The sequence below is a fragment of the Typopeltis vanoorti genome, chromosome 7 (genome assembly GCF_054136105.1).
Source record: "Typopeltis vanoorti isolate ZY-2024b chromosome 7, IOZ_Tvanoo_1.0, whole genome shotgun sequence".
Classification (NCBI taxonomy): domain Eukaryota; kingdom Metazoa; phylum Arthropoda; class Arachnida; order Uropygi; family Thelyphonidae; genus Typopeltis; species Typopeltis vanoorti.
This window is the reverse complement of record NC_143555.1, coordinates 19,254,906-19,267,829: the sequence shown is the minus strand read 5'-3', so window position 1 is coordinate 19,267,829 and position 12,924 is coordinate 19,254,906.

The following is a 12,924-nucleotide window of genomic DNA, read 5'->3' as shown; positions in this document are numbered from 1 at the left end:
GGGGCCTCCTTTGATTTCATAATTGAGCAGTTATTAATCTACATAATTGCTTGCTAAGCTAAAAATGAAACAAAGTATTTTGATAGAAAGATTGGTGCTCTTCCCGAAAGAATTCCCATGAAAGACTGCGAGAAGATGAATATGGCTTAGACTAAGGCGAGTTAATTATTTTTTTGTGCCTTAAATGAACTTTTGATTTCCTTTTATGGATGCCAATTTACTTTCAATATTGTCATTCTTAAAAGCAGTGTTTATGAATTTTAAAATGTTGAATAATACCTGAATTAAATAGTTTCAAAATCATTAATGTTATTCACTAAAGACAAAAACGGTTATCAGCAGGTTAAGAAAATTCGTTAGTTATCTGTTAATTAAATGGCGCCTGACAAGCAAGAAAGAAACTGCAATGCTATTCTTTAATTAATTCGTTTAATTAAAGTAAAATTAATTAGTTTTTGTTTATCTTTGCAATAGATGTACTATCTGTTTTGCTGTTCCGATAGCCTTTTTTTTATTAAAAAAATAAAACCTCTCCCTGAAAATTTCAATAATTAAGTGTATGTTGCGTATTTAAATCTTCGAGTATCCGAACCGTTAATTAGTTAACTTTTGATTGTTTGAATTATTGCAAACTTCTGTCGATTGCTATGCATATTTAGGAATGTAAATATGCATTTATCTATTTTTAAATAATGATAATAAAAACCTGAACAAGAGTTAACTTCAGGTGGCGCTAGTTGTTTTCGAAATGCGCTATATACGTAATCCAAGAATATCTGGTATTTGAATACATCAATGGGGTTGCTAGGGTAACAAAGAAAACAACTACTAAGTTTCAAATATTGCAGAAAGTTATTCTGAAATCAAAAGTAATAAATTTCAAAACAGATTTTCTATTACAATATGAAAAATATTAAGTGAACAGCTGCACAAAACTGAAAATTCACATTAAAAAGTATACAGTATTTTAAATGTTTTTGTACGAAGTAAACCGATGCAATATAATGCAGCACGCTAATAATACACAAGCACGCTCATTGCACTTACTAGATCATTCTATCTGACTGTTAATTGAATACTTATGGCTTTATTAGAAATTCTTCTTAAAGCTTAAATATATAATTGATTAAGGTGAAATAAACTGTGTTTTCTTGGAAATAATAGTTTCTAACTGCTTATGCGAAAAGACAGTAATTTTAATTTATGTTAAATTTAATATAAAATTTTACAATCAATTTTACTGAATTCGCACTTTTAGAAGTCACATATTTCGGTTTATTTATATATATCTATTGTTATGTTATTTTGAATTTTTTGAGGTTATTGACTTTTTTTTTTTTAGGAAATTGCAGTAAGCCCATGACGGATTACCAAAATGTTAAGCTTATGGAAGTTTTCAGTGAAAGAAAATTTTTGCTGACGTCCGCTTCCTTTTTTTCGTATTGATTTTCGATTTGGAATTTAAACAGAACCATAAGTCAAACGATGCTTGAAGATTTATGCTTTATTATTGGTTATTATTGTGTTTCTACAACACTGCAGTCGAGATTATTGATTCTGAAAATATCTAAATATGGAGAAGACATGTCACTAACTTTGTACTTTTATTGTAATAGGCGTGGACTCTGAAGATAAACTTACTACATTATATATATGTATGGTCCCATTTTTATATTATTTATTCATGCAACACTCCCTATACGTTTAACCCCAGAGAAAGTTTTTAGGCAAAACTATTGATTTGGAATATTTCCCTTTGTTTATGAAATATACGCTGTTAAACGTCAGATCAAAAAAATATTCTTTATATACATATATATATATATTTTCCAATGCTTATTTTTCATATATATATATATATATATATATATATATATATATTTATTTATTTATATATATATATTTCATATATATTTAAAAAAACATAGATTTAATGACTTAAAAAACCGAGATAACTCATAAAGATTTTAATGAGAATAATACAACTAGTTTCGGCTTATAACAGCCTTCCTCAGGTATTCATAAAGGAAAAGAATAGTAATAAATATTGAAGTATCAAAACAAACTGGAAATTACAGGTAAAAATTGCCACACATAATTGATACATAAAAAACGTTGTATTTTTTCAAGTTGTTCTAACAGGCGTGCCATTGTTTACTGCAAGTGTGCGTGCAGGCTCACGTGAACGCCAATATTGAATGACTGCAGCATGGCTATCTGGGATGTTATAACTCAAATTGTTGTTTAAGTGGACCGGGTTCAGCAGGATTTCCCTTGATTCTACAATTTTCCTCTCAAACTCATCATCACAGCGAAAGATATTTTCTGATCTATCCCAGCAAACGGAGTGGCTTTGTTGATCATCATTAGGATTATTTGAAAAAAGAACATGACTGGATAACGCAGTTGCGTGAGATCTTTTGTATGAGATGTCTCTCTTATGCTCTTCTATACGTTGTTCAATAGATTTGTTGGTTAGTATGGTGCGATTGCAAGGGATATTGCAATCGCACCATAATTTATATACACCTGGATATTTTAGATAGTGATGAGTAGGCTTTGGATGGCTGATTAGAGAACGGATTTTAGGAAGTAGTGAAGAACGTCCTGATATTGTATTTTTTAAGGACTTTAGCTAATTTTTTAGAGACTGTGCTAATGTATGGAATGGAGATGCTACCTTTAAAATTAATAGTTTCTGTTGTGCACTGCCAGGGAGGATCCAGAAGAAATTTCTTAATCGTTTTTTCAGAGTATCCATTTTGTTTAAAGATAAGAGTAAGGTGATTTATTTCTTTTTGCAGTTCATCTGGTTCATTCAAGAGAGAGCGTGCTCTGTGTCCTAAGGTAGAAATAGTTCCAAGTTTTTGTGGTGGAAAATGATGAGAAAGATTATGCAGATAGCTATTGGTATGAGTGGGTTTTCTGTATATAGAGATTTTTAATCTTTCAGAGCATCGTGTAAGCATGACATCCAGGAAAGGTAAGGAGTTATTATTTTCTAGATCAGCAGTAAATTTTATATCAGGATGTTTAGATGATGAAGAAAATCTATGAGAGATATGTGCCCGTGATTCCAAATAACGAATATATCATCAATATATCGTTTCCAAACTTTTGGTTTAAATGCGAAGGCAGATATGGCTTTCGTTTCAAAATCTTCAAGGAAGATGTTAGCTAGAACTGGGGACAAAGGATTGCCCACTGCCAGGCCTTGTTTTTGTTGGTAAACGGAGTTCTGATATCTGAAGTAACCAGAATGAATGCGATGTTTTAATAAAGCAAACATTTTTTTTTGGATAATTTGTCTTTTGGTAATGTAAGTGATGTTCTTCACCACACTTCCTAAGTTCATTTCCAGCAGAGAGAAAATATATATAAGAAATGCAACTTTTGCTATAACACTGCAATAGAAACCTTATTAATAAAAATAAAAGGTGTATTTTAAAAATATACTATATAATTCATAATTTCGAGAATAATAAAAAAAAAATTTCTTATTTTATGTAATGTTACTATTTGGCATCTTATTATAGAATAGTTGATTCTGATTGTTAAATTATACTTTATATTTTAAGCATGGTTTTGGCGAACTCTATATAAGTATTAGTATTATTTCCTATTCAATGCAGTTACAATGGAACGATACATTTGTTCTTTCATCACCTATTATTCTTGCAATATCTCCCACAAGATGAGAGGTTACTGTCATCATCTTACCTCAGATTAACATTAGTCGGTGTATTCTAATTACTACGAAATAACATGCACTTAATGAAGTAATCTTCTTCATTGAAATCTATTAGAATATTCTCGTCCTTTCAAAAATATTCACTTTTTGAAAACTTTGCGGAAATGGCCGATAACATCATCTCCGTTGCATGGATTTCAACTGCGGGCGAAACCATAAAATGGACCAACTTTTATCTCACTGCAGACTGATATAAAAGTTCCATTGACACAGAAATCGATTACAATTCTAATGACTTCCTGTTTTACGAGTTGCATTTCTGATGCTCACGCGCCAACCTTCATTTCCGGTTTTAATAATCGAACCGGATAATGAACCACGCATATTTTAAGATGCCCTCTGAAACGTCGTATCTAAACGTTCGATTAGGGATATTCTTCATGAATTATTTCCCTAAAATATTTAATAAAAAGAAATGTCGTACGGAAATATAGAATGACTTTTCATCTAGTTATTTGTTGAAAGGGTTTAGAGCTTAGTATGTTGTGGTTTTATCTTTCAGAGAAAATTAGATATTTGAAGCTCATTTGAGATCTTCAAAGACAGCGCGTTCCTTTAGGATATCAAGTTTCATTCATACTTTTCCCTAGTATACTTTCTGTCATGTTTTCAAACGAATATTGCTACTTACAGTACAGTCCATTTGAAACATGATATCAAAGCCAAAGAAATATTTTTTCCTTCTCATCTTTTTGAAGTATCAGATGGGCAACGAGAAGAGAATGCTGACCTTCCATTATATATTATTCTCATCTTTCGGATTTTGTATAAACGAGTAATTTTTCAAAGTAATCGACAGTGTAATACAACGTTTCCCCTTCCATCACACGCACGGGAGGGGACAGTAGTATTTATTGATTCTTTTAATATAAAAAAAATCTATTCTGATAGGTCAGGAAAATGAATGACTTTAATATCAAATTAAAGAACCTGTCATATACCTAAACGAATTAAAATGCTTCCCAAAACATGGTAACCTTCCAATAGTCTATTAGTAGGTAAGATCGGAGGAAAGTGTAGACTTTCTTAAAAAATTTAAAACTTTCTTAATGTTTTAAAAAAAATCTGTTCCGATTGTTTTTTTTTATTTTTGACCAGTATTTACTGTGGTACACTGAAAACTATCAACAAACAATGCAAATGACAGCCAGTCGATAAAATAATTAATTGCAAATTAGTGTTGTGTTTTTATAATGACCCAAATTGCTTGAAACTTCAAATTAGGGCAAAACCATTTGACGTACGAGAATGGAATAGTTTGACACACGAAACCTAACTTGCCATTTTAAGACGCGTGTAAAAAATGCAGTATCATATAAATAGAGGTAGTCATGCGCATCAGGTGAGGACGCTGACGACCCCCCCCCCCCATGCATGCACTCACTCACGCATCGCACCTGAATTGTATTTTTTTTTTTTTTTTTTTTTTAAGAATCTACATCAGTAGTACTACTTAATAATATTTTCTCTATATGGAGGGAGGAGGATATCACTTATAAATTACTAATCACCCCAAAAGTTCTCAGAATAGGTAGAAAGCAAAGTGTACGACTTAGTTCCGGATCATCAAGGGGTTTACTTCAAAGTAGCAAACCTCACTAACTATACAGGACCCTTTGAAATATTACAAAGGGGCCTGTAATATTATGTGGGTTGCTGTTCTCTTGCTTTGGGGGGGGGGGGGGACATCTCTTCTGACATGTTTAAGGACAAGTATGCAATAACCTATTGATTGATAATTTAACTGCGCGAACTGATTCTTGATACACAACCTCTTTACAGCTAAAGCAAACAATCATGACGTTCCTGAAGTGTGACTCTCCCGACTTTTTCGGATGAGATAAAGATTAACTTCTGTGATGTTACAAACTGCTCTCATCACAGAAGACCACCGAGTTTAAAACAAAACTTGAGCGAATTCTTAATTGTCTCATGTCCATTCATTTCGAATACTGCAGAACATAATGAACAACCCGAGTAATTAAACTGGGTTTACACGGCGAGCTATAACGGCAACACTCAGCTCCCGAGCTCATAATGAAACAATACCTAGCGGCTCCGCATCGTACTCTCCCCCCCCTGCGGCCAGTATCGCGTATGATTACTAATGATGTCCCTGAATAGCTATTCCTAACCCCGTTGTTATTATCAAGACAGCTATTTCCTTGTCTGAGTATTAAAAATTCATTGTATTACGTTTTTAAATTTATCGTGTTTAGTATGACTATTTTGGAGGGAGGGGGTTGTGTTTTTCAAATTGTTTTAAACCCATTTGTCTGTAAGACATATATATATCTTACAGACAAATGGATATATATACAGGGTGTTCGGGATAAATTTGACAGTTTCGTAAGGAAAAAGAAAATCTTCTTTGTATCTATTAAATTTAATGAATTGACAAAAAAACATTACAGGCAGAGTTAATTACAATACTATCAACAAGATTTACTCAAAATAACCACCATTAGCATCGATCACAGCTTCAATTCTGCTTCGGAACCTCGAACAAGCTGATGCTACAGTCTCCCTGGGAAGGGCCGCAAAAACTGTTTTAATTTTATCCATTAACTGGGCTTTTGTATTACTGGAAGTGCGATTGGTGTCTTTTTCAACTGCGCCCCATACAAAATAATCCATGGGGTTAAGGTCTGGGGAGTTTGGAGGCCAAACATTTGGACTGGTGAAGTCGTAGAAATTTTCAGACAACCATTTTTTACTTTTCCCAGAGGTGTGGCAAGGGGCCGAATCCTGCTGTCATACATACGGCCTACCATTGCCTACCCTTGTTATCCAGGGCTTGACTACAGTTAGCAACTCCACGAACAAAGCCCGAATTCCAATGCCAGGGTTCTTCAACACCTGTTCCTGCAGATTTGCGAGGAATTCTGCTGTACGAACGCAATCAGATCGTCTGCTAGGGATCTTTCTTCTTGCTACATCCTCGTAGTCACCATTGCAAGTCTCTAGTTCATGCCTGATTGTTTTTACTGTATTCAGGGAGCATTGGGCAGCAGTCGTAATATCCTTATTTTGATGGCGGGCACGAATCATCATGATACAAGTTATTCTCTTCCATGATTCAGGTGGGTTCCAGCTATCCATCCTTTCTGACATCTTGTATATGAATGAAGAAGGGTCCAAACTTTTAAATGAAGAGAAGTGTGTGTTAATACATGTAACTTACGGAAAAATATAATTAATTATAAATATGTCAAATTTATCCCGAACACCCTGTGTGTATATATATATATATATATATATATATATATATATATATATATGGCAATATATATATATATATATATATATATATATATTGCATATGGCTGGGACGTATTCATGAGCGTTAACATGGGCCAGTTTGCCTATTCTGGGGGAACGAAAAACCCGAGTTTCCGGGTGAAAAAATCCCTACCTCCGTATGAGACTGGCTAACTCACCTTTAGTCGGAAGAGACTAGATAAAAGTTCCTCACGTCACTGACTGGATCGAAATTAAGTCTTTCCGACAAAGGGCTTTGTCTATACTGACTGAGCTACTCTATGCATGTACTGAACAGCAAATTAGTTGGAGATAAAATGGTTGTCATAGAAACGATCCTAGAAGAATATTTTATTGATTTCTCTGATTCTCTTGCTGCCTAGTGGTACAGATAGACCGTATACTCTACGGCACAAATATTTTCCACGTGACTGAAGGAAATTAGTTTACTTGCAGTATGTTCTTCACATAAATACGTTTTCACACAAATGCGTTTACCCTTTTAGGCGAAGAACTTTCCATTTATCAAGCATGAGTAATTGCCGCCATGGCTGCGAGGGATAAGTAAGTTACCGATAAGAAATATTGATAGCCCGTGCGTCGTTTATTTGGCTGTTGAGTCATTTAGCATAAAAACTCCGGCATAGGACAATGGAAAGAAACGCAAGGTGCTCGAAAACAGGTTTTGTTTTAAAATTTATTCACTGTATGAAAATCGCTTGGCAATAAATGAATTAGTATCGCATTTGTAGTCAGCGTCAAATATTGCGGCAATGTTAAGAGTGTTTCGGAGGTCAACCTGCCTTTGTTTCGTTGTCTCTTTTATGCTGAAGTTTTATTTTTGTACTTCTTCGACGGTATTTTCCGCTACATAAAAACTATTTCTTATATTGTTCATGGATTATGGAAGGTATCTCGTGTCTTCTGGAACGCGTCTTATCTCTTTTAAGGGGCACCTCCAGGAATTTTACAGTAGTAGTGATTATTTACTTGACTGAGACGCGATCGAAAAACTCAGTGGAATTTATACGTTGGTTTCAACCCATCTGCAAAATGTCCATCTAAACATTCTGCCCTCTAGTTCTTCTTCACAAGCCATTTAACTGTGAATATCACATGACAACAAAGAAATAGCAATGAAAGTTTATGACCATCTAGAAGACGGTTTTGGAATTCCAACGACTGCAAAGTATAATAATAAATAAAGGGCGTAGAAACCCCCTCGATAGCTCTATAAAAGTATTTTAACCTAGGAAACATGATGACTAATGAAGAAGTCATCATGTTGAAGCAACATGATAGCTACTTCATTATTTACACGACACTCTTAGTAAAAGATGTCTATGCGGAGGGGGGGGTAGTTTTGTGCGGCGAATATCTCAAACAATAGATAAAGTTATTTTTTACTTACACATTTCTTAATTTCTTTCCTAATATAATTTATGAACATATCGACCGAATGATCCAACAATGAATCCACAGTTTTAGTCTATTAAAAAAATAAATCATTATTACAAGAATGTTGCTTTGAACATTGTTCAAAATTCGGGATGATTTAAATCAGCATGAATTTTGAAGTTAAGGTTTCGGATTGTTATGCAAATGATAGTTTGGAAGATCGATTGTGTTGAATCTATTATTCTAGAACAGTATAAACTAAAGTTCTGCTAAATGTATATGCGCATCGTAGGGCTACATAATAATGTGAGAAATATCCTCTTGCGCAGGGATGTCAAACTCCATTGGGCCGCGAGCCATTTGCCATAAAAGCGTATCTCGAGTGAGCCACAAAACCTTTTTTGACTAAACAAAAGCTGCACTAAGTAGAATCGAAAGGAAATGAAAGAATAAAAATAAACTGAACAATTAATAATGAAACTTTAATTTATTCTAAGTCATTACATGACATAAAATAATAGTATAACGATTATGACAACTCAAGAAAATAAATAATACTTTTTTTATTATATTAATATTTACAAATATACATCATTTAAATCAAATTTAAAATATTATTGAACAAATAAAATATTTATACAGTCTAAAATAGTGTAAAGTCTCATTAATAACCATCACAAAAATTTACAGAGCCTCTGGGGGGACGTCTATATTCTGTGGAATTTTTTAAATGTCAGTGATAATATTTTGGGATAAAATCTATATATACTTGCCTAATATAATTATAGTAATTTAATTGTAGTATTTTTTTTTCCCCCGATACTTGACAACGTTTATTGTTAACCATCTTGCCAAAATTTGGACTCAAAGACTGTGAGCATGCGACCTTCATTATGGCAGAAAGATTGACGTCGGTTATCTGTGGGCTGTTCGGTTACCTTTCATACATAAAAAACGTTTGCAGCAAATATTCTATGTTATTTTGGAAGCACCTATTTATGCGAATAATTATTCTGCGCATAAATAGGTGCTTCCAGAATAACATAGAACAGGCGTGGCCAACTTCATTCTATACGAGGGCCAATATATGATGAGTGATAACGTCACGGGCCGCACACTTTTAGACAAAACTTAAATAAAAATAAACTCCGCATTTTTTCAAAGCAATAGTTATATGTATTCCTATCCCATGGCTTTTAACAGGTCATTAAGGCCCACAACCTTCCAAGCATGCTTGGATTTCGTAACCGCAATACGAAGATAAGATGGTCAGCCCTATGCCTCTAAGTATTTTTGACTGTATCCCTGTGTGTTCACAGGGATACAGTTTTTATCTCTGCGTAAAAAGGTAGCCCTTCAAATTCACTCTCCAAGTCTTTAAAAAATTGTGGAAACTGGTGGTGATTGAGACCGCTGGATCGGATGAAGTTCACAGTATTCGTCACAGGCTGGAGTACGCTGCTCATTTCCAATACTTTGGAGTAGAGGACCTGTTGATGAATAATGCAGTGGAAAGATTGCAGTTTTGGAATGTCTGGATACATTTTTGAAATTGCGATATAAAGTTTTATTATTGCAATTATATTATAGCAGGTAGTTGCATCCATATTGTAATTATAAATGTCATATGAAAACGAATAAATCTAATGCTTAAATCGATATTTAAGCATTAGATTATAAAAAAAAATTATAAAAAGCATCCTTTTTTTTTTTTTTTTGTATCTTTCCTTGAGGCGTCACGGGCCACGACAAATTGGTTTGGGAGCCGCATGCGGACCGAAAAGCAACTTCTCCACAAAATAAAAAGCTGTTCCGAACTAGATCTCGCAGCAGTGTAAGCTAAATTTCCACTCTTAAACGGAGCTGAATTTTATTGACATGCATTCCATTCAATATATTCCACGTTGCCCCTGTAAAATGATAATCTCGAGGTCCTACTTCTCCACACACACACACACACCCCTTTCCTCTTCGTCTCGCGTATTTTTCTTAAAAAAATGCGATATTGTTGAATGATGGCAATTCAATTCTTTACTAGCAGTGAAGATTACTCCTCACAAAGAATACGCAAGCAAACACACAGTTGTCGATGGGTTTCAGAGTGCAAGGATCACGTCGTCCTATGAAGCCCGTTTGTAGGAGAGGACGAAAGAAAAAAAAGTAGAGAAAGTTGTCTTACAAGCTCTAGTGAGTTACGTAAAAAAAGCATAAATTTAAAAAAAAAAAAAAATTAAAAAAAACTACTCCTTGAAATCACATGGGGAGGGGTTAATTAATCTCAAAAGTAAGCCTGCATGTATTGCTTAAAAAAAATAAAAAGAAAAGATTAATATTAGTCATTCCTCATGAGAAAAATTAAGATGTGGATGGTGTGATGTAACTTTAATTAACCACGAAAGTACGATGAGGAATATGATATTCAGTCTATCCTATTCATTGGATGATTGAAACATTCCAGAGGTTAGATTAATAAGGTATAACACACTAAAGTGTAATTATAAACCCCAGTACCGTCGACAGGGTGTAGCATAGAGGCAGCCTGCCTCGTGGCGCAGCTTAATAAGGGCGCTCGTTCAGCCATATTGTGGTAGGCGCTGTCGCTACGCCAACAATTCCAGTTAGCGTACTTCTTTCCGCACTTTCTACACTAACTGGAATTGTTAGCACAGCAAGTGCGGAAAGAAGTTTTTCCAATCTTAAACTGTTTAAAAATTATTTGCGAACAGCAATGACCCAAGAAAGGTTGGTTGGTCTTCCAACTATATCGATAGAGACGGGCATAGCTTCTAATTTAAATCTAGAAGAGCTTATAAATAGTTTTATTGTGCGATATCCCCGTAGAGCACAATAAAATATTATTATGTAATCGTTTTGCATTAATGTTCTCTTGTAATAAAAACAAGATACCAATTGGAGATTTTCTTACTTATATTTTTGTCTTATGGTCTATCAGGGGCGATATTTAATTGTTTGCCTCAGGGCGCAATCTAATCTGGAGACGGCCCTGATAAACCCTAATACATCAGCTTATCAACCAACACACCTCATTTACTGTAGATTAGGTATGTTAGCCACCCAACAGGTTACGGCATTGGATTGAGATCTGAAAAAAGATTGAGGGATTTGAGGATTAGATCTAGATGTATTCGGACGTGCTCTTTTTTCTCTGTGCTCCTTATATATATAAGTTAGTGTGTAAAGTAGCAATAATACAATGATTGATTCCATTGAAAAATTGAGTAGGAAAGATTCTGTGAACTAACTTCGTGATTAGTGCATGTGCAGTAAATTAGAATCTTCTACAACGGAACAACTAAGGAAAGTGCATGGAAGAAAAACCGGACATTGTAAGTACCTTTTACGTTTACTGTCAGCCATCCACTACCAACTAACACCAGTTATACTGACAGAACCAAATGGAGGAACTAACTTTAACGAACTTTAACTACAACCAACTACTGACACTCTTCAGGACAATAGGCTTAGAACTGGAAACCAGATATCCGGGCAGTGTAACACTTATACAATCACCACCAAACGACGATGGAACTTATGGCCCCACCGACATAGAAGTTGAACAACCAGAACCCCCCCCCCACACACACACTACCCCGACTCAGAAGACAAAATTGATGACTTCGAAGCAATCAACAGAAACTAAAGACGAAAGATCACTGACACAGCAGAACACGAGACACCAATGGACGCATCAACCAACACAAAAAAGAACGCATCCCTCCAGTTATCCTCCAATCCAAGGAAAAATGGTCGGAAACGGCAACTATAATGAAGCACCTCCAGATCAAATTCTCTGCTGCAATAAATACAGCAGAGGGAATACGCATTCAACCCGAAACAGTAACAGATTTCAGAAACCTCGCCAAAAATCTAGATGACTCACTGATCCCCTACCATACGTTCGCCTTAAAAAGCGAGAAAAACTTAAAAGTCGTAATAAGAGGAGTAGTAGAATCCATCAACACAGAGGAAGTTAAAGCAGACCTAACAAGACAAGGCTTTGCACTCATAAAATTCTCAAGAATGCACAGGGGAAACAAAACCCCGATGCCGCTAATCCTAGTAAAAATTGAAAAAAGACAAACATAACATATACAACCTAAGAACAGTGTGCGACCTCATTATTAGAATGAAACCACTTCGAAGGAGGGCATCAACCGGAACGTGCCACCGCTGCCAAAAGTACGGACACGCCCAGAGCCGATGCAAGGCAGAGTTCAGACGTCTGAAGTGTGGGGTCAAACACCCCACAACTTCCTGTACTAATCCTCGTACAACGCCAGCAAAATGTGCAAACTGTGGCGGCCCGCACTCAACAAATTATAAGGGATGTTCTAAATACCAACCAACGAAGTGACAGCACGGAAAGCAAGAGAACCAAACTCCACAACAGATACAAACAAACACACCACTCACATTCCAACCAGAAATTGCCACACCAACCCGCAAAAACACAATATATGCTGATATAGTAAAAACAAACAAAGAACCCCTCA